General features: G+C 34.4%; 1 pseudogene; it reads left to right on the top strand.

Annotated features, from left to right (window-relative positions):
• The first annotated feature begins 3,337 nt into the window (after positions 1 to 3,337).
• Positions 3,338 to 9,472, top strand: LOC141546314 (WD repeat-containing protein 48-like; annotated as a pseudogene).
• Positions 9,473 to 22,958: the final 13,486 nt, after the last annotated feature.

Genomic DNA, 22,958 nt, shown 5'->3' with positions numbered 1-22,958 from the left:
ACACTTCAACAATGATACTGTCTGAGGATGTATGCTGATGGAAGTGGATTTCTTCAACATAGAGAAGAGCTAATCCAATTCCAATTGATTAATGATGGACAGAACCAGCTACATCCAGAAAAGAAACACTGGGAAATAAATGTAAACTGTTATTTTTACCTTCTGAATCCAATTCTTCCTGTGCAACAAAAAATTCGGTTCTACACACATATATTGTATCTAGAATATACTGTAATATATTTAAAATATATAAGACTGCTTGCCATCTGGGGGAGGGGGTTGGGGGAGGAAGGGAAAAAATCTGAATAAAAGTAAGTGCAAGGGATAATGTTGTAAAAAATTACCCATGCATATGTACTGTCAAAAAAATGTTATAATTATAAAATAAAATAAAAATTAAAAAAAAACAAAACACTTAACTAGTTTGACCTTGGGCAAGTCCTAACTTGGGCTTAAGTCCCAATAGCCTCAAAATACCTCTCAAAAGATGTGTGTTAAATTCACATTGTTCATATAGGAAAATAAAGAGAAGAATATGTAACCAATATTTGGATATGAATTTTCTTGTCATTGAGCATATTTAGGTCAACAAGTTTCTCAAAATGTGCAAGCAGACATATATTGTTCTTGGCTGAATCAAGTGATACTTGATTTCCCCTTTTCATCCTCAGATGATATTTACTGGGTGGAAAAAAGTGTCTTATACTAAAAGATATAGTTGCTCTCAAAAAAAGTCCTGAAAGACATTAAAGATGCAAACATTTATGGCACAGCAGAAACTAAAACACATTCAAATGCAAAAATAAACTGAAATTAAGCATTTTCTTCTTAATACAATAAAAATTTTGTAATATCCTAAACAATATATTGTAGGCAACTACAGAAAATGATTGCCCAAATTTTGTTAACACAGAAAGCATGGCACTATTTGGAAAATCCAGCTTTTTACAAAGAAAAATCCAAGCACCAAACTCTAAAACATACTAATAAAATATAAAAATTCTAATGACAAGCAACAAATTCTGCAGGTATTTAAGTCAAAAATTTTTATGAAAAAAGGGAAAAGGGGGAAAAGAACACAAGACTTCTGTACATACAAGATACAACAGAAAGATATGGAATAATATATTTCAAAAATGAAAGAAACTCAAGAGGCAATCAAAAATGACATATAACTTAAGCTTGAGCCTACTCATAAATGAAAAAATATTGCCATTCAGCTTTGAAAAAGCATTTGAATAAGTCTTAGGGGTGACTGGGAGCCAGAAATACAAGTAAGAGGTTGTGTCTTTAGTACAGTGCCTAACAAATAAGAACTGTGCAAAAGTTGTTGTCTAATTGATTCCATTAGGAATTGAGGACAGATGACAGAAAAGATAAGTTCACAAGGGTCATACCAAAGAATTTCCATAATGCCAAAGATTCATTTAGAGATACTCCAAGTACAAGAGAACAGGACTTCCAAAAATTAGGAGCTATGAGTCACTCAGTTCTCTGAGCTTGAGCCCACATTCCCCAGTCTCTAAATATACTTGTGGGAGAATTTAACATCTTATGAAGTGATTAAGGATTGTTTTATATGAAATATTTTTTGTACCACCTTAGTAAATATCTCTTCCTAGAAATGTTCTCTAAATTGATTCTTAACTGCTTAGCCTTGGGAAAACACACTGGAGAGAGTTTAAACTGAATACATTAGATAATCAGGTCTGACCTCAAAGGCGCCCCTAAATCCTAATATGAAGATGTAACCTTGTTCTGGGGACATAACTCATCAATGTCTGAGTTAAGATAATTATTCTTAATGATAAGAGAGGCTATACTTAGAAAATGCTAGGGAATCAACAACAACAACAACAACAAAAATCCTGAGATAATTGCTAGTTTCAAAAAAGTTTTATGACACAACTAAAATTTATTCATAATTATCCATAATAATACATTTTAATAGTTAAAAACCCAGAAATCCACAATAACCACAAAAATATTTATAATGCCACATTTTATGGTAATAAACTTCAAAGTTGAGAGAATAGTTATCACAAAACAATAAAAACTGAAAATTGTGTAATTATGAAACACAAACTTGCCTCCAAAGAAAATGAAAGAGAAGACACCTTTATTGCTCCTTAGTGAAAGCCGAAGTACATTAATATGGAACATTACATAAAATATAAGCTTTATCAAAATATTCTTCACTTATGATGATATAAAAATTAATTTTCTTGTCTTAGAGTGATTGATAAGTTGAGGAGTGCCCAGAGTTGAGCAACAGATGCATGGAGGTCCTTGAATTTATGTAAAATACGGAGAGGTTTGAACAAGTGAGCCTCTTTGTCCTAGAAAATAAAAAAGCATAGAGAAAGCTATCTTCAAGTAGTGGAAGGACTACCATTTGAAAAAGGCACAAACTTAGACTCTTTGGCCCCAGAAATCTAAATAAGAAAAGACAAAACTTTAGGAAGAATAGTAACCAGAACAGTAAGTGTTCTCCTAATCATATTACCATTGCTTGAAGAGAATATTAACACTGAAGAAGAGATTGTAGAGGGCCAGATATATTTGAAACAAGTAATCTTACAAAAAGGTTTTAACTCAGTGGAATTGAGATAATGATTCTCTATTTTGCATGTACTTAGTACTTAGTATAGTTCTACAAGTTGAAGCCTATTCTACAAGATTGGCACTTATGATGATAGACTTATAAGAGTATATAAGAGCTAAGAGATCTGGGAGGGAAGACAGACCCTTGGATAGACAGGAAGACAGAGGATTGAAGGCTGCAGCTTAGGCTCGAAGACAAAGATCCTCGTGGTGGCTGTCCTGTCTTCTCTGGCTGTCTTATCTCCACTTCTCCAAGGCCCATCTGAAGGTTCCCCAGAAAGCTAGCCTGGCCCCAGGTGAAGGAGAAATTAAGAATATAAGAAACTAAGAAACAATAAAATAAAATCTAAAGAATGAAAAAATGTAAAACAATGTGAAATCTCATAGGAAAAAGCAACTGACCTGGAAAATAGAGAAGGTGATATTTGTAATTCACAAAAGCTTTCTAATTCTCAGAGTATATATAGGATGTGTAGATAGAGTACACAAATGTGAGTTGAATATGAAAGGATATCTAAAAAATAAAATTAAGGAGAGAGAAAGTAGAATGTACTAAGAGAAAGAGAAAGAGAAGGATAGAACAGGATTAATTATCTCACATAAAAGAGGTAGGAAAAAACATTTCAGAAGGGAAGTTTGAGGAGTTGGGGGTAAGTGAGTAAATTTTACTCTTATCAGAATTGGCTTAATATTACCAAGGAAATTAAGAAGGGCAGTCATTAAAAGAAGGAGAATGATAGAAGAGATGGAAGACTGGGGAGAGGTAGTCAGAAATAAAATATTTTTGAGGAGACAAAAAAAAAAAAAAAGAAGGGATAAAAGAGACGACAGAAAGAATAGAGGGAGGAAATAAGATGGAAGGAAATATACTTAACAATCATAGCTGTGAAAAAAAATTGTAGTGTTTCTGTGACAAACACAAGAATATATAAAGAACTGAGTCATATTTATAAAAATAAGAGCCATTCCACAAATGATGAATGATCAAGAGATGAACATTTTTTAGCTGAAGTAATCAAATCGATCTATAGTCATATGAGGAGTTGTTTTCAATCACTGTTGAATGGAGGAGTGTCAATTGGAAGAATCCTGTGGTACTATTTTATAAGTATTATGTTGGCTAATAGTATAGAAAAAGAAAATGACAAATTTTGGAGGGGATGTGGAAAAAACAAACCTCTGATGCACTCTTGATGGAGGTGTGACCTGATTTAACTACTAGAGAACAATTTGGAGCAACAGGCAGAACATGGTGGGGTGGCAGAAAACGCAGGTGTCTTATGTCATTAAAGATGAAGTAGAAAATTGTAATCAGAATGGAGTCAGCACTCTTCAGTTGGATCCAACATTAAATTGACTCTTCATCTCTGAGAGGGACTCTATCATTAGAATATTGAGTGTCAGCCAGCACAAGCAAGATCCCCATAAAGCATCTATAGTGCACCACACTGATTGGGTAAACAATATTGTACTTTGTTGTAATGGGAAAACATTAATATCTGTTTCTTCTGATACAATAGTGAAAGTGTGGAATACCCATAAGGGATTTTATGTGTCAACATTAAGGACATAAGAATTATGTGAAATCCTTAGCCTATTCCAAGGACAAGGATCTGCTGGCTTCCACTGAGCTGGACAGACAGATCTTCCTCTGGGCCATTAACGCTCTCACAGCAATGAGTGCCTCAAAAAAAAAAAAGTGTCACAACTTCTTCTCTAAGTGGGAACAAAGATTCCATTTATAGCCTTGCAATGAGTCAGCTGGAAACAATCATTAAATCAGAATCCACTGAGAAGGTTTTGTGTGTTTGATATCCAAGAACGTGTGCAAAGCTCATGAAACTTAAAAGGTACATAAATATTGTGAAAGCTTTGTTGTTGAACAGAGATGGAACTCAGTGACTTTCTGGCAGCTCCAATGGAACTACCCGCCTCTGGTCCCTTGGCCAACAAAGATGTGTAGCAACATATCGACTACACAATGAGGGAGTATGGGCCTTACAGGTTAATGAAGCCTTTACTCATGTGTATTCTGGAGGAAAAGAATGAAAGATTTATTGTACAGATTTGAAAAACCCAGATATATGGGTCTTGATTTGTGAAGAGAAAGCCCCTATTCTCAAGATGGAGCTTGATAAGTCAGCTGATCCTCCACCTGCAATATGGGTTGCAACAAGGAAGTCTTCAGTGAATAAATGGAATTTGAAGGGAATTCATAATTTTAGAGCTTCTAGAGATTACAACAATGACTGTAACGATCTTACATCACCCCTTTGTACCCAGCCGGATCAAGTTATTAAAGGAGATGCCAGTATTATTCAGTGCCACATTCTTATGATAAGAAGCATCTAGTAACCAAAAACACCAACAATAATATGGCATTTTGGGATGTGCTAAAAGGCATATAAAGTTGAAGATCTTGGCAAAGTGGATTTTTAAAAGAAATAAAGAAAAGATTTAAATTGGTGTATATGTGCCAAATTGGTTCTCAGTTGATTTAAAAACTGGGATGTTGACAATTACATTGGATGAGAGTGACTTTTGCTGCTTGAGTCTCTGCAAAAGGTGCTGGCTTTAGCAGCCCTGATGGATCAGATCCAAAATTGAACTTGGGAGGGCTTTTACTGCAAGCCCTCCTAGAGTATTGGCCCAGAATGTTAGGATTACTAGGTGCTAACTCAGTTGTCTAATTTAGTATGGTACTTAACAAGTCTCTAGCTCAGAGTTCACACCTTTTGTTCAAACCTTTAAAGGAGTTTACACCTTTAAAAGGAGCTTGCTCATTGGTTTGTAAGAAGTTCCCACAAGCCCATAGGAGTACCCACAAGCCCATTCTCTGGGAGGATAAAAGGACCCAACAGTGAGTCTAGAAGGCAGTCTGGAAGGAGGCAGTCTGGAAGGAGGCAGTCTGGATTGGGTTAAGGACAAGACTTCCAAGGAGAACTTCAGAGCCAGGATTCAGGAAGAAGGATTTGAGATTCTACCTTTATGATGACTGGAGGCTTTGGATTCAGAGGGAGCTAGAGACTGAAGCTGGCTGGAGAGATTCTGACAGGAAAAGATTCAAGACTTTGAAAGGCACAGTACAGAACTAAAGCCAAGGCTACCTCCCCAGAAGTTCCCCAAGAGATTTGTGTTCATCTAGAGAACATTACATTTTCGCACCCAATGTGGGGCAAGGACTTATTCTGAGCTCTTCAGAGGAGCTAGCCCAGACTTTACATTTTGGAGCCGGAACAGGGACTGACACAATCCAGATTCCAGTGGAAAAGCCTGTGATCCAGATCTCAGTGGAAAAGTCTCTCTGACCCAGAAATAAGCATGAGTAACAAGGAAACTTTGTTAAAGAGCTAAAGTAGAATTTCAGTGAAAGGGGGAAAATTTTTAGAAAACAGCCTTCCCTTTCTATTCAAGGAAAATGTTTAGAGAGCATTGTCAAGTTTATGAAAAGTGGAGGATTGATTATAATTTTGGATGAGATCACTGAAGTTTTAAAAACTGTGCAGGTCATATATCCTTGTTTTTCTCTGAAAAAGAAATTGGATCTAGAGGAATGGAAATTAGTAGGAGAGGAATTTTGTCAATACTACAAACATATAATATAATTCAACTGGCTTTAGGAAATTATATAAGTTATAGAATAAGGAAAAAGAAGAAGGACCAAAATGGGGAGGTGTCAACCAAACTAGGTGAAAAGGATGAATCAGATAACAATAAAGTTAAGTACAATTCTGAGCAACAGGAGCATTTCCCATCTCCCTCCCTCAATTAGCCCTTCAGGGGTGGAGGAAGAAGGAGGAGGGGAAGAGGCAGTGACACAAACAGAACAACCTGTTGAGCAGCCTTATGACAAGATTAGAAAAAGCATTGATGAAGGCTAAGAGACAGAGACAGGATGTAAATGATTTTTATACATGCATATCCTGTAATTGAAGAGATTGACTTTTTAGGTCAAAAAAAGAGAAGATATACTCCTTTTGATTTTAATAAAATTAAGGATTTGAAAAAAGGTTGTACCCTTTATGGGGTTACATCAGCTTATGTTAAAATGTTACTAGATGGTTTGTCTTATGAAATCCTAACCCCTAATGATTGGAAATCCATAGCAAGGACATGTTTAGAACCTGGACAAAACTTGTTGTGGCTTTTGGAGTCTCATGAATTATGTAGGATTCAAGTCAGATGCAAGATGGAAACAGGAATTAACACACAATTCACTTTTGACCAACTAGCAGGTGAAGGTCAGTATGGAGAGAATTCAAAACAGATTGATTATCCCATAACAGAGTATGAGCAAATTTCTAAGGCTGCAATAAAAGCTTGGAGTTCCCTCCCTGGACAGAAAGATCGAGGGGAGGCTTTCACAAAAAATAGAACAAGGTCTCAATGAACCTTTTGTGGATTTTGTGGGATGTCTGCAAACTGCTGTCAAAAGAACTATTGGAGAAAATGCAGCTACAGAAATAATGACCAGAATTTGGCTATGGAAAATGCCAATGAGGTTTACAAGAGAATTATATGGGGACTAGACAAAGATGCTTCTGTAGAGGAGATCATAAGATGCTGTGCTACAGTGGGAACAAATACTTTTTACACCCAGACTATGATGAACATGAAAAGACAGGGTCCCTGGTGGCAAGGGACTTCTAGAGAAACTCGTCGATGTTTTCAATGTGGTAAGGTTGGACATCTAAGAGCTCAATGTAGATATGGAGGTAGAATGAGAAGGCAGGGTGAGAGAAGACCTAAAACTCCAAGTCCAAAATGTCACAAGGGCTTCCACTAGGACTCAGAATACAGATTGACTCAGGGAAATGAGAAGTGGAGCCCAGCTTCAAGATATCAATCAAAAGATAGGTGGGGCATGATGGCAGCTGAGGTTACACCCAAAGAGCCTTTAGAAGGTCAGGACTCTGATGTGATTTATCTGCTGAAAAGCAATCACATGGCAGAGAGGGATTATCTGATAAGTCAGTGGAAAAAGCAATCAGATAGCAGAAATAGATTACACTTGGGGAGAATACAGCCCTTTTAAACCAATAGGGCAATGTCCAGTGCAAACAGCTCCAATGTAATTGCCAGATGATGAGAAGAGATTTAGAAAGTGTTAAATAGAAGGAAATTAGATGGGTTAACTTCCTGGGAGAGAGGGTTTGCTTGTATTTTAACAGATAGAAGGAAACAGATGGAGAAGGAAACAGATGGGTGGCAACAAGCACCTGAGAGAGACAGAGAAAGAGAAAAACCTCAAAACAAAGGAGAAGATCTAAGAAACATCTGACACTGAAAGAGGATGGCTGATAAGGAGAGTGTTAAAGATTCCCTAACACAAGATGAGACTATTGTCGGACTTTAAAACTTGCAGGAATTATTAGATTTCTGGCACATGAACTAATGGACAATGGACTTATGGACATGTATAAATTCTCAATTTATGATTATTTGATCATGTTATTTGTTACATCACTTCTAGCATGTGTTATGTTACTATGTATTTATGTAATTTATGTAATTATGTGTAATATCTCCCATATTGATGGATTTATGTATACCTGTTTCAAGATCATGACCCATCCTATCTTCAAATCAAAAGAAAGGAGGGGATTTTAGGATTAACAGGTGCTAACTCGGCTGTCTAATTTAGTATGGTACTTAACAATTCTCTAGCTCAGAGTTCACACTTTTAGTTCAAACCTTTAAAGGAGTTTACACCTTTAAAAGGAGCTTGCTCATTGGTTTATAAGAAGTTCCCACAAGCCCATAGGAGTACCCACAAGCCCATTCTCTGGGAGGATAAAAGGACCCAACATTGAGTCTAGAAGGCAGTCTGGAAGGAGGCAGTCTGGAGAGGGGCAGTGTGGATTGGGTTAAGGACAAGACTTCCCAGGAGAACTTCAGGGAAGCTAGAGGAGATTCAGAGCCAAGATTCAGGAAGAAGGATTCGAGATTCTACCTTCATGATGACTGGAGGATTTGGATTCAGAGGAAGCTAGAGACTGAAGCTGGCTGGAGAGATTCTGACAGGGAAAGATTCAAGACTTTGAAAGACACAATACAGAACTAAAGCCAAGGCTGCCTCTCCAGAAGCTCCCCAAGAGATCTCCTCCCAGAGAATGATCCCAAATCTAGAGACAACAGAACATTACACCAGAACTCATGTCAATCCAATGGATGAAGAGGAAAATGAGATGAACCATGATTACCAAAAATCAGTAAGACGGGTCAACATATTTGGAGGATAGGATCCAGATGAAAAAAAGGACTGGCCCAGTAAGAGTGTGAATGGTGAGCAGGAGAATCAAGTCCAGAAGGGGAATGACTTCTTCTAGGTCTCTCCACACACCAGTGATCTTTGACGAGCAGAAGGCCTCAGGTTGCTGTATTGTCATTCTGAAGGGGAGAGGGAATCAATGCTGCTTAATGAGACAGTGCCCCAGGGGGTGACTGACGCCCACTGTGGATAAAAATATGCCCAAATTCAACAAAATTCCTTCCTACCTCCAACCTCACTAATCTTAAAGAAATATAAACTGTCTGTCAGTGACATGCTCCAGGTCAGGAAACTGATGGAGCATGTCTATGAGAAAATCATAAACTTGGACAGTGAGTTTGAGACCACTAGCTCGTCCAATAACAAAAAAAAAAAAAAAAAAAAAAAAAAAAAAAAAAAAAATGGGAGAACAAGAGAAGGAGGAGGACAATGCCATATTGGTAGAACAGAAGATTGAACTTTTGTGCCAAGACCTAGTTTTGATCCGAATATGGACCTTCGAATAATCAAACACTTCATAGGGAAGAGTGGGATGACTTCTCCCTGCATTACCACCAGAAGTCCACGCAAGGCCACTCTTGGGCATTCATTTCCTGACCTTCCTGTCATGGTCCCTTCTATTCCTTTTTAAGCCAAATTTCAGAGTTCCAAGATCAAAAAGAAAAAAAGTGCAAGCATCTACAGAGATAATTAAAATATTCTAAAGTTTTCTGTCAAAATCACACAAAATATAGCAGCTTCTACATTAAAGGAGTTGAAGTCTTGGAATGTGATATTTTATAAGACAAAGGAGCTGAAATTAAATCAATAATAACATATTCAGCAAAACTCAGTATGACCCATGAAGTGAAAAAGATATTCAGTGAAATAGAGATTTCCAAGTATTCCTGATGAAAAGACCAGAATGTGGTCCCCAAAATAGTACTACCTGGTAAAGCCCACTCAGCCTTGGCAGTAGCGAGACATCTAACAAATGATTCATTCTATCAGAGGTAAGTAGGCAAAGTAGATATGAAAACTTGTAGCTCTCCAAAATTTCTCCACACACACAAGAAGATAGAATATTGCCTCAGGGGGAGCATCATAAATCAACAAAAATTGGAGTAAAGCTATTATCCTCCTATGACAATGTGAGAAGACTCCAGGAAAGACCTAAACTCTGGGGAGGATGTTGGGCCTAAGAGTCAAGTACAAACACATCTGGACAGACTTTACAGAATCAGCAAACAATAAGCCCTGAGGGCAGCTAGCTTGGGAGATGGCCTTAGGAACTTTCTCCTCACAGCAGAGTGAGTGTCAGAAGACTGAATGGGAGAAGATAGAAAGACTGTCCACTATCAAGGATACCAAACATAGCTGTACAGACCAGGTGTATCCTGAGCTACGGGCTGCAGAGAACAAAGAGCTAGTATAGACCTATTGGAGAATCTGCTGTCTGTGGGCACTAAAAGGAGAACAGATTTTCTGGATTCAGTTCCAGGATAGAGAGGACATCTGTAGTATATGGCCACTGGAGGGACTTTAGGGAACAAGAGTATTTGTAGAACAGTTTGACTAAGGGCCATCGCTGTGCCTTGGGGTAGAGAGGAAAGCCCAAGTTTGGGCCCTGGGGCAGGTTTCAGAAGGTTACAATAACAAGTACCTGAGGCTTATGGTATCATTCCCTACACCATAGGAGAAGAACTTTTTTATATTAATAGCTGTGGAAAACAAAATAAGCAGTAAGTTATAAGAGTAAGCAAAGGAGAAAGAACCCAACAACGGATAATTATTATGGGGATAGAAAAGATATGGGTTCATACTCAGAGAAAGATAATGGATATAAAAAATCCAATTCTTTTTTAGGAGAAACATCAAATGGTTTAGGAGAAACATTAAAAAAAAAAAGATTTTTTGGAAGAACTTAAACGGAACTTTAAAAATCAAATAAGGAATATGGAGGAAAAAATAGATTGAACAATAAAAGCAATCCAAGAATATAAAGAAAACTATGAAAAGGAAGACAACCAATTTAAGATAGAAAATCATTAGAGAAGTGAAAATTAATACAACTCTCAGGTACCACTTCACACCTCTCTGGAGATGATGTGGGAAAACTGAGACTCTAATGTATTGTTGGTGGAGTTGTGGAAGGATCCAACCATTTTGGTGAGCAATCTGGTACTATGCCCAAAGGGTTATAAAATTGTGCATATCCTTTGACCCAGCAATTGCATTACTGGGTCTTGTATCCCAAGGAAATCATAAAGGAGGGAAAAGACCCATGTGTGCAAAAATGTTAGTAGCAGCTCTTTTGGTGGTAACAAAGAATTAGAAAAGGAATGGATGTCCATCAATTAGGGAATGGCTGAACAAGTTGTAGTGCATGAAGATCATGAAATATTAGTGTTCTATAAAAAATGATGAATAATGTGATTTTAGAAATGTTTGGAAAATTTTATATGAACTGATATTGAGTGAAACAAGCAGATCCAAGAATATATTATATACAATAATAACAAGAATGTGCAATGATTAACTATAAGATTTGGTTCTTCTTAGTGGTTCAGGGATACACAGCAGTTCAACAGACTTTGGAAAGAAAATGCCATCTGCATTCAGAAAAAGAACTAAGGAAACTGAATGTAAATCAGCATATTCTATGTTCACTTCTTTTTTCTGTTCTTTTTTTTCTCTCCCATAGTTTTTTCCCCTTTTGCTCTGATTTTTTCTCCCAACATGATTCATAAAGTAATGTGTGTTTAAAAATTAATAAATAAAAGAAAACATAAAAAACATAGAAAATCAAAAATTAAAGGGAGAATATGATTCCTTCAAACCTAGACTTGGACAAGAGAAAGCTAATGATGCTATGAGATACCAAGAAATAATAAACAAAATCAAAAGAATGAAATAATAGAAGAGAGCATGAAACATTTCATCAGGAAAACAACTGCTCTGAAAAACAGATTGAAGAGAAATAACATAAAAATAATCACACTACCTGAAATTTGTGTTTAAAAAGAAACTTTTTTATATAATCTTAAAAGAAATTATTAAGAAAAATTGTCCTGAAGTTATAAACAAAAAAGCAAAAGTGAAATAGAAAAAACTTCATTGATCATCACCTGAAAGAGATCCCAGGAGGAAAACTTACAGGAATATCCCAGCCAAGTTTCAAAGTTCCAGGTTATGGAGAAAGTATTGGAAAAACAACAACAAGTTAAATATCATAGAACTACAATAACAATTATACAAGACCAGCAGCTACTATGCTAAAGGACTATAGGTCCTGTAGTACAATGTTTCATAGAGCAAAAGAACTAGGATTACAACTAAGGGTAAGTTCCTTAGCAAAATTAAGCATAATACCAAATTTTAAAAAAATGAATATATAATGAATTGAAATAGTTTCAAAGTATTTGGGACAAAACAAGAGAAGGTTATGAAAATTTGACATATAAGATCCAGAAGAAATATAAGGCAAACATTAAAGACAATTATAAGGAATTCAATAAGGTCAAACTGTTTACTTCTTATATGTGAAAAATTATTCTTATTGTCATAATTATCATCGTTATTTGGTTACTTTTCAACACCAGCTTGGGCTGAAGAATACATAATAGGATAATTCTAAAAATAAAATTGCATATAGAGAGATAAAAAGTAATAATAAATATCTCACAAATAAGGTGTGCAAGGAAGAATTGATAAAGAAGATAGAAATGTCTAAAGGAAGGAAGTTAGTGCTGGAACCATACTTTTATCAGGAACACACAAATGTGCATTATAAATATGTGTGTGTGTGTGTGTGTGTGTGTGTGTGTGTGTGTGTGTGTGTATAAAAATCTTCTAAATTCAGAAAGACATAGGAGGAAAAGGAAGTAAGGTCAAGGAAGAGATTAAATGAGGCATTCAGAGAAGTACATTAAGGAATAGGAGGGCAAGGGAGGCACAAGAGAAATAGAGGAGTGAGGAAGATTAGTGCAAATAAGGTGAACAGGATAGTGAGGAAAACTAGGGTGCAAGGAAATTGACAAGTATTTATAACTTAGAATGCAAATACAAAAAAATTGACCATAAAATAGAAGTGGACAGCAAACTTAAAATTTGAATGCAGCAATATGTTGTTTTCAGAAAACAATACAAATGAGAGATACATACAAAAATAAAATAAAGGAGTAGAATTTATTATGGGAAAAAATAGATAATAATTATGATCTTAGACAAATTGAAAGCTGAAACATTTAATCAAAAGAAAACAATAGGAAAACTATATTATATATTAGTCATATTAATCAATATTTAGCCTATATTATATAAAATATTATATAAACTACATGATATAAATACATATCATATGATATATTTCACTATATGATATGAAATTGTATAATAATCATAAAATACCTGAGAGTATAACTGCCAAAACAGACACAGGGATTATTTCACATAAATAGAAAACATTTTTATGTAAATCAAGTTAGAATTAAATAATTGAAGTAATAAGGTAATTAAATAGTTGTTCATTAGATAGAACCAATGTAATGTATTTATTCATATCCTTCCCAATTAAATTGCTAAAAAGTATCTGGTAAGTTATAAAAAATAATAACAAAATTCATTTGGAAGTACAAAAGGTAAAGAATTTCAAAGAAATTGGGAGAAAAAAATGTAAAAGAAGAAGATTTAACAGTATCAGTCCTTAAATTATATCATGAGGCAAGAACATTGTTGAAATGTAAACTGGATAATTTTGATTATTTTAAATTAAAGTTTGCCTTATAAATAAAACCAATGCTGTAAAAAAGGAAAAATGTAGAAAAATGAGGGAAATTTTTCATAGACAACATATGAGAAACTATGTTAATGTGTTGGAATACTGCTTTGGTGTAAGAAATGATGACCTGATTGATTTAGAAAAATATGGAAAAATTTGTACCTATTAAAAAAGGTTCTATCTATTTCCAAAGAAAGAGATAACAAGTGGAGATATGCATAATATATTTTCACATACATGTGCATAAGTATATATGTGTGTGTATGTTTTATAGTGTGTGTGTATATAAATATATAGAGGCCAAAATAAAGCAAAAAGTGCACAGAACAGAATAAAAGAAAACTTACAAAAAAGCACAGAAAATCTGAGTAGCTTTCAAAACATTATATAATTTTTATTATATGGTTTTCTTAAAATGGAAATTCATGTTTCAATTAAATCCTTTCATGTTATGTGGTGTACACAGAAATCTTTTTTCTCATTTTGTATTTGCTTAAAATTAAAATTTAACATTATCAAAAACAAATAAACAAACAGATGAGAAAATTGACCTAGAGTAAGTAAGTGATGGCAATACAAGTACCAAGCAGCAGGGCTGGAACATGAACTAATATCCTCTGGCTGGAAATCTTGTAATGTTTTCATTACTCAATTACACTTCATCTCCTGTCTCTCACTTATTTTGTGCAACTCTTGACCAATACTTTTGTATATTTTTTGCAAAAAAGTCTATTCAATTTGGTGAAATATTTTTTCCAGTTCTCTTTTTAATTTCTTTTATTTATTTTGTCTTTAGATGTAACAACATAGTAAAATTTTCAAAGATGATTGCACATGAAACTGCCAATCTATTATGTACAATTTTCTGCTCCTTTTAAATATACAATAATGTAATTGTGCAACTTTCAAAAAATAATTCAACTAAAATATTTTGGGGATTTTATTTTCGACTTCTTTTCAAGAAGTGATTAGTGAATTTTAAAAAAAATTTTAATTTATGCTGTGGTTCTGAGAAATTAAGGGAGTTTTCCCTAGTAATTTCTTGAAATATTATGTTTAGGTTCTTTTTAAATCATTGTTATCAGGAAGTTCAACTGTTAAATTATCACTCCACAATCTATTTTAAAAGTCAGTTATTTTTGCAATGAGACAATTCACATTTTCTTCTAGTGCTTTTCCTTTTTTGGACTTTGTTTTGTGTTTTGTTATTTTTTGGAGTCATTAACTTCTACCTGTCCAAAACAAATGTTTAAGGAATTATTTTTTTTTCAGTGAGTTTTTGTGCTTATTTTACCATTTGGTCAATTTTTAAGGTGTTTTTCTCTTCAGTATTTTTATAGTTTTTACAAACCTGTTGATTTCCTTTTCATGATGTTCCTGTATTATTGCTATCACCTCATTACTTTTTCAAACTCTCTTATTTGATTTTTAAAATACATTTTGAGGTTTTATACGAATTCTTGATGGTCTTGTTTCCAATTCACTATTGTCTTTGAGGTTTTGGATATAATTGTTTGACATCATTGTATTCTTTGTGTCTTGATTTTCTCTATTACCATAGTACCTTTTTATAATCAGGTTCTTTTGTTATTGTTTGCTTATATTTCCAGCCTATTTATTTATTTCTAACTTTAAAATAAGACTCTGCTCCTGGGATGGAGAAAGCACTGTCCCATGCTTTGGGATTTTGTGCTGCTGTTTTCAGAACTAATTCAGCGTTGTTAAACTTTCAGTGCTTACAAAATGGTGTGATCCAAGGAGAAATTTGTTCTTTCTTCTCCTGTCCTGTACTCTGCTCTTTACCTAGCAACAAACTTCTTCCTGGAACTGGCACTCCTATTGCCATTGGAATTTTGAGCAGGTCTTCTCTGTCCTGTAATCATAAGTGCTAATGCTTCTTTCTGCCTTGAAACTGAAATTGGAACCTCTGTTCTCTTGTGAGTGATCATAAGCATTCTGCTCCCACCCAAAACTGACTAGAGATGTTGTTCTCCTCTTGTCACAAGTATGAGAGTTCTTTGTCATCCTAGCATTGCAACCCAGAACTGAGTATAAGCAATGCAACAGGGTCCTGCACTTAAGGTAAAAGAAAGAGTTTTCTCTTATCTCTTTCTGACTATTTTTCTGACTGCCTTATAATCTGTAGAGTAAGAGGGATCCCCAAACTGATGAGATTGTATTTCTGTCTAAACCCTACTGTCTGATACTGTAACACGTGTGCTGTGCTCTGGGCTGACCATTACAACAGTTTCACAGACCTCTCCTGCTCACCTCCTAAATTGTTTTTGGATGAAAAAAATGTCATTTTAAAATTTCATTTCCTCTGTGATTCCATAATTTAATATGAAGCATTGTTTTAAATATGTTTGGAAGGAAATGTTGGGAGAGTTCATCTGCTTTGACTCTGCAGTCTTGGATCCTATTTTCTGAAGTAATAGCAAGCTACAAAAGTATAACGTACAGAGGAGCTCCATGGTTGTAGATGTGCTCTAGAAAATCACTTTGACACCGGAATGGCATATGGTTTTGAATGTGTAGAGGTATTTTTCCCTGCCAAGAAACCAAGGGATTTCATGGATCCCCAGGGGATCAATATAAAGGGACTAAGAGTTGGAAAACATAGACAAAGAATGAGACCTACAGGTAACATCCAGAAGCGCTGTTGATAAAAATATCTGATACAAATTGTCCAGATAGAAATGAATGAGTAAAAAAATACAAAAGTACTCACCAGCAGCAAGATGGTTCGAGTGGCTCTGACCTCAGGGAAGGTCCTGGCTGAGACACTGCTGCTATGAATTGTCTGCACTTTCTGATGATGTCTATATAGCAAGTATATAATGTAGCAACTAGCCAAGACTATAAGCACTACACAGACTACATTTCTAAGAGTAGTTATACCCCAGTAAACATTATTTTGATTTTCAAGAGAACAATTCCCAAAATTCAACTCAACATGAGTATTGTTCATGTATTTTGGGCCTGTCACAGAAAACATTACAGGAATTTCTAAAAGAAGATTGAGGATCCAGAGAAAAAGACAAGAGTGCATGATATGATCTAGGAACCAAGCTTTGAATTTTCCCAACCTAGAGACACTAGAACTAATGATGATGGCTTGAAAGGTACAAAGGTAGCAGGTGAAGCACATTGAGAGTGCTGTGGATAGTTTATGAAGATAAAAGACAAGTTTGCACCCAACATCATTCAAGAAATTCTCTATTCCCAAATTTATCAATATGTCTGAAAATCCTTTGGAAAAGAATATCATGATGTTGATAAAGTTCACTTGGATGAAAATTAGATTGATAGGTATTTTCCTATGGCCACTAAAGAAATTGAAAGACAAAAGCCAAAGAAGAAAGACGTTTGTTGGAACCCCAATTCCAGTCTGGAAGACCATTATAATCCCAAAGCACACTTTACTAGGGAACATGTTCTTTTTTTCTTGAACAGAAGCTTTGAGAGCCAAGCAACCTAGAGAAAAAAGAAAATCTAGGTGATTGTCAGATTTGAGGATTCCAGTGTAACACAGACTTATACTGCTTGTGCTTTTCTTTACTATGGCTACGACATAAATAATGAAGAGAATTGTAAAGGATTCCCCTTGACCAAATTCTCCTACTATCTGTCCTTAACACTTGACCAATTCTGAGTTCTAAGATGCTTCATGAGTTAGAACAGAAAAAAAGATAAAGATAGGGCTGGAACTACTATATAGTAGCTCCAGACATACTTCTCAGGAAATTACGTCTAAAATTTGTTAAAAATTGAACCTGTAGTTTTTAGTCTTCTCCCCACCCCCTGAATTATAGTGATCTAGTTGAATAAGGAATTTAATTAGCTCTTATTTCCTACACTACTATTCATCACCAAACTTTCAGTTACTGAAAGATAGCAATCATGTAGCCCATTTCTAAAGAAAAGGCGTGTAAAATGAGGAGTGCCAGAATGAGACATATTGTTTTGAGGAGATATACAAGCTAAAGAAATTGTTCATATAAATCAGCAACTAAATGGGTTCAGAGGCTAGAGCAGTAGATCTAAATTTAGGAATACTCGAATTAACAGTAGCCTCAGATACTTTAACAGCAGTGACTGAGAAAATTAGTTAACCACTTTCTGCCTTAGTTTCCTCAGATGTAAAATGGAAATAAAACATGAATAGTGTACTGTACCTGGAGTCAAGGTGAATTATATTTCTGAGTTGGAATCCGACCTTAGACATTTACTAGTTACGTGACCCTGAAAAAGTCACTTAACCATTTTTGCCTCAGTTTCCTCATCTGAAAAAGGTCCTGGAGAAGAATATGTCAAACCACTCCAGTATCTTTGCCAAGAAATCTCTATGTGGGGTCATGAAGAATCAGACATAAATGAAACAACTGAACAACAAGCATTATGATAATAGAAATGTGCATATATTATAAATACACATGTGTGTTACAATTAATAAGGGACATATAAATACATGTGTTTGTACATCTTGTATTTATGTGTGCATAAATTACATGTATATTTTTGGTTTTATACACGAATATTTATATATTAAAGTATTTATGGATAAATAATACAAATACTACATGCGTAAGTAACAATTGCATCATATTTACTTAACTCTTTTTCCTTTTTCCTTGAGCTCCTTGTTGGGGGAGGTGAGGTGCATAATGGTAGCAGTAGTATAACTGCGCAATTTAGCAACCTTTGGGCAATGTTATAAACTGACTTCCAGAATACGAGACCAATTCATAGTTCTTTCAACTGCAAATGATTTTTGTGTCTTTCTTTGCCATTTCTCCAAAATCTGTCACTTTATATTTCAACTTTGCCTATATGGCAGCTGTGAAGTGAATTATTAGATTAACTTTTCAAGTTTCTTTTGTTAGTAACAATTGAGAAAAATTTTTATATTGAAATTTCAAAGGACTTCATCCTATGAAAACTTCTTGTTCATATTCTTTCTTCATTTATGAAATAGGATATAGTTCTTATTCTCATAAATCTGATTTAATACCTTATACATCTCAATGAGACATTTAACAGATAAATGTTGTTAAGGTTTTTTTCAGGGGGATTCTATGAAGACAACAGGACAGGTCAAACAATTTCAGTCTCTCACAATTTTCCCCACAAACAGAACAAAATTGAGCCTCAGGGCAATCATAGAACAGTGAAAAATGCATAAAACTTGGGAAAGAACTGGGGCCCTCCTGGGATAACTCAAGAAGACCTGAAGAAAGATCCCAGATCCAGGGTTTAACCAGTATAAAGTGTAAACATCTCCAAGCTAACTTAACAGAAATACCACCCAGGGACCTGGGACAAGCTAGGTGCATAGAGAGCCTCATTTAAAACCACAGCAACTTTCACCTCCTGAAAAGTGGAGGAAATTGGAGGTCTGAGCCCGGTAAGACTGAGGGAACTTCTGCTGATTAGGACCCAGATGTGCTGCTGAGACGCCACTCTGGATCAGAAGAAACCAGCACAATCCTGGTGATTATAGAAGCATGATCAGGGTACCTGCTGGCACTTACAGGAAGATGGAGTTTTTGGTTTGAAGTTACAAGTCAAAGGAGAGGTCTGAAGAAAAGCTAGGGTCCCATCTTCCCCACTACAGGATTAGAGATCCTTACTCTAATAGTTTTCATTTTAAAAAAGTAAAACTAGAGGCAGTTAAGATGCAGTGGATAAAATGCCAGCCCTGAAGTCAGGAGGACCCAAGTTCAAATGCAGCCTCAGACACTTAATACTTTCTAGCTGAGTGACTCTAGACATATGCCAAAAAAAACCCAAAAAACAAAAAACCCAAAAATAAACAAACAAAAACAAGAACAAAAAACCAGCGAAGAACCAAACTATAGAAACTTACTATGCAAATAGAAAAGATTGGTATTTATTTTCAAAGGAGAACAGTGAAGTTAAAAAAGAAAGAAAGAAAGAAAGAGTCTTCTACTCCAAAAAGTAAAATTAAGTGGCTACCTGCCTAGAAAGAATATATATGTGTGTGTGTGTGTATGTGTGTGTGTTTTTATTTTTTTTAATTTTTTTAAATTTTTAAAATTTTATAATTATAAAAATTTTTGACAGTATATATGCATGAGTAATTTTTTTTATAACATTATCCCTTGTATTCATTTTTCCAAATTTTCCCCTACCTCCCTCTACTCCCTCCCCTAGATGACAGGCAATCCCATACATTTTACACATGTTACAGTATAATCTAGATACAATATATGTGTGTAAATCCAATTTTCTTGTTGCACGTTAAGTATTAGATTCCAAAGGTACAAGTAGATAGACAGTAGTGCTAACAATTTACATTCACTTCCCAGTGATCCTTCTCTGGGTGTAGTTGTAAGAATATATTTTTTTTAAAAACTCAAAAAAGTCTTCAAAATAAAATGAGAGAGATTAAGGGAGAGTAGAGAGAGAAGACTCATCCAAGAAAAAACAAGATCATGAAAAAAAAAAAAGTTAATCACTTACAAAAAGAGACACAAGAGTCTTAAAGAAGCAAATAACTTTTTGAAATTTAGAATTGGGCAAGAAGAAGCCAGTGAAGCTATGAGATCAAGAAATAATAAAACAAAATATAAAAAAATGAAAAATTAGAATAGAATATTAACATCTTATTAAAAAAATAAAAGATGTGCAAAAGAGATCAAGAAAACATAAGAATAATTGGACTGCCTGAAAGATGACTAAAAAAAGAACTTTGACACTATAATGCAAGATATAATTCAAGAAAATTGTCCTGGATTGTTAGAACATGAGGGGAACATATAAGGAAACAAAATCCACCAATCAGTACCTCAAAGAGATCCTATATGGAAAACACATAACAATATTATTGTCAAATTTTGATTCTCAGATCAAAGGCAAAATTCCATAAGAAACAAACTAATAAACAAAAACAATTCAAACATGCTGGAGCTACAATTAGAATTGTGCAGGATTTATTAGCAGCCACAATAAAAGACTGAAGGTCTTGGAATAATATATCAACAACATAAAGGACTAGGCTTGTAGCCAAAAATATCACATCCAGCAAAACTAACCATAATATTAAAGAAAAATAGACATTCAATGACATGAAGATCTTCAGGATTTTGTCTCAATCAAATTTGAACTTAATAGAACACTTAACATATAAGAGCCAGCATCAAAGATTAATTTTAAGGGATTCAACAAGGACAAATTTTAGTTTTTAAATGGACATGTATCCCATATGTTTAAGATTTACGTGCAGTTCAAAAGGAAGATTGGGGAATAACTACATATAATCTTAATAAATAAAAAACAAAACTAGGAAAAAATAAAAATAGTAATTATGTTATACAGATACACACACACACACACACACACACACACACACACACCATAAATGGTATAGGAACCTCCTAAATCCATAAAAGGAGGGAATAGGATAAGGTTAGGAATAGGGAATATATAGGATTACAGTAATGAGACAAGATATAAAGATTAATGGAAAAGGGATGAAGAAGAAAAAGAAGCATAGGAGGAGAAGATAAGGGAAGGATTTAAGGGTGGGGGAGTTTAATAATTGCTAGGCAAGTTGAGTAGAATAAAGTAGGAGAGATAGTGGGAATAGGAAATAAAAGATATACACAAACACCATAACATGGATTAGGAATAGAATTGATCAGGAAAAAAAAGTAGGGCTACTAATCATTGATCTCAGACAAAGTCAGACTTAAAGATTTAATCAAGAGAAAAATCTACATATCAACCAGATACTACTTTAAAACCCATTCATTTATATGTTTATTACCAAAAATGTGTTTGAAATTAAATCAAAATATTTTCTTACTTCTACTGAAAAAAGCATTACTTTTATCGTTCTTTCTGATATGGTCCATGGTGTTGATGGTTTTAAAAATATTTATGGAATCTTGAATCAATCATTAATTCCAATCTAGTCATAGTGAAGGATACTTTTTATATCCTGTTGTAGCCTCTTTGCTTCCATTGTATTTAATTTTCTTTTTAAATTTTCTCTCAATAGGGTTATTGGATTCTAAAGTTTTATTTATTTTATTCCTATTGTTTCTTTAGTTTTAATGGAAATGAGTGTTATGTTTAGTCAAAAGTTTTTTTCTATTTCTATTAAAATGTCTTTATGTGCTTATTATTGATATGATCTATTGATCTATAAATATAATGATAGATAGATCTATATTTCCCCTAATATTTAAGTATTTCTGCATGCCTGGTATAAATCAAATATAATCATAATGAACAATCCTTTTGATATGTTGCTGTCATTTCTAAAATATTGCAATTACTTTCGGCTTATGGTGGGCATGTTAATGGGCAAAAGGATGGGGACTTTTCATTATGCCATCTTGAATAAACAAAATGACTCGTTTACTCATATGTTCCTTGAAAAATCCAAATACTTCTCATTTTTAATCTCATATAAGCATATCCAGTCATCAATTATCCTTTAACTTTCTTCCAGTGAACTTTAATTAAAACTCTTAAATTAAACTCTTAAAACTCTCTGCCTACATTTCTCATTGAACTTTTAGTTTTCTTTTATTACTTTTTCAGTCCTCTTTAACTTTATCAATTCAATTTTCCAATCTATCTAGAAAAAATTTTTCTCATTCCATTAACATTTTTCCATTTCAAATTAACACATCTAATTAAAAATTAGCAACTAATTTCAAAATTGTACATTTCTCTGATAACTTCAATAATTACAAATAGTTTCTCATTTTGTTAAGCTAAATATTTTTCAATTGGAAGGTGTATACACACACACACACACACACACACACACACATATATATATATATATATATATATAGGAAGAGAGAGGGGGGGTGCATCACTATGATGGTTTATCATCAAAAAAAATTAGGAGTGAGAAAAAAAAAGATTGTACTAAGAGAAGAGGGGAAAGGATGATAGAATGAAGAGATATATCTCACATAAAAGAAGCTTGAAAAAACTATTTTAGTGGAAGAGAAAATAGTGGTGGTGTTCAACACTTGAACCATATTTTCATCATAATTGACTCAAAAAGTTTATAACACACTTTTAGTTGGATACAGAAATGTATCTTGCCATATAAGAAAATAAAAGGTTATGGGAATAAAAGAAGTAGGGCAGGACAACTAGAAGGGAAGGTAGTTTGGGGGAGACAGTGAACAGAATGGGAATATTTGTGAAGAAAGCCTGAGTGAAAGGTGTGTGTGTGTGTGTGTGTGTGTGTGTGTGTGTGTGTGTGTGTGTGTGTGTGAGAGAGAGAGAGAGAGAGAGAGAGAGAGAGAGAGAGAGAGAGAGAGAAGGAAAGTG

Source organism: Sminthopsis crassicaudata, chromosome 1 (assembly GCF_048593235.1).
Source record: "Sminthopsis crassicaudata isolate SCR6 chromosome 1, ASM4859323v1, whole genome shotgun sequence".
Classification (NCBI taxonomy): domain Eukaryota; kingdom Metazoa; phylum Chordata; class Mammalia; order Dasyuromorphia; family Dasyuridae; genus Sminthopsis; species Sminthopsis crassicaudata.
This window is presented reverse-complemented; position numbering and strand designations above follow the sequence as displayed.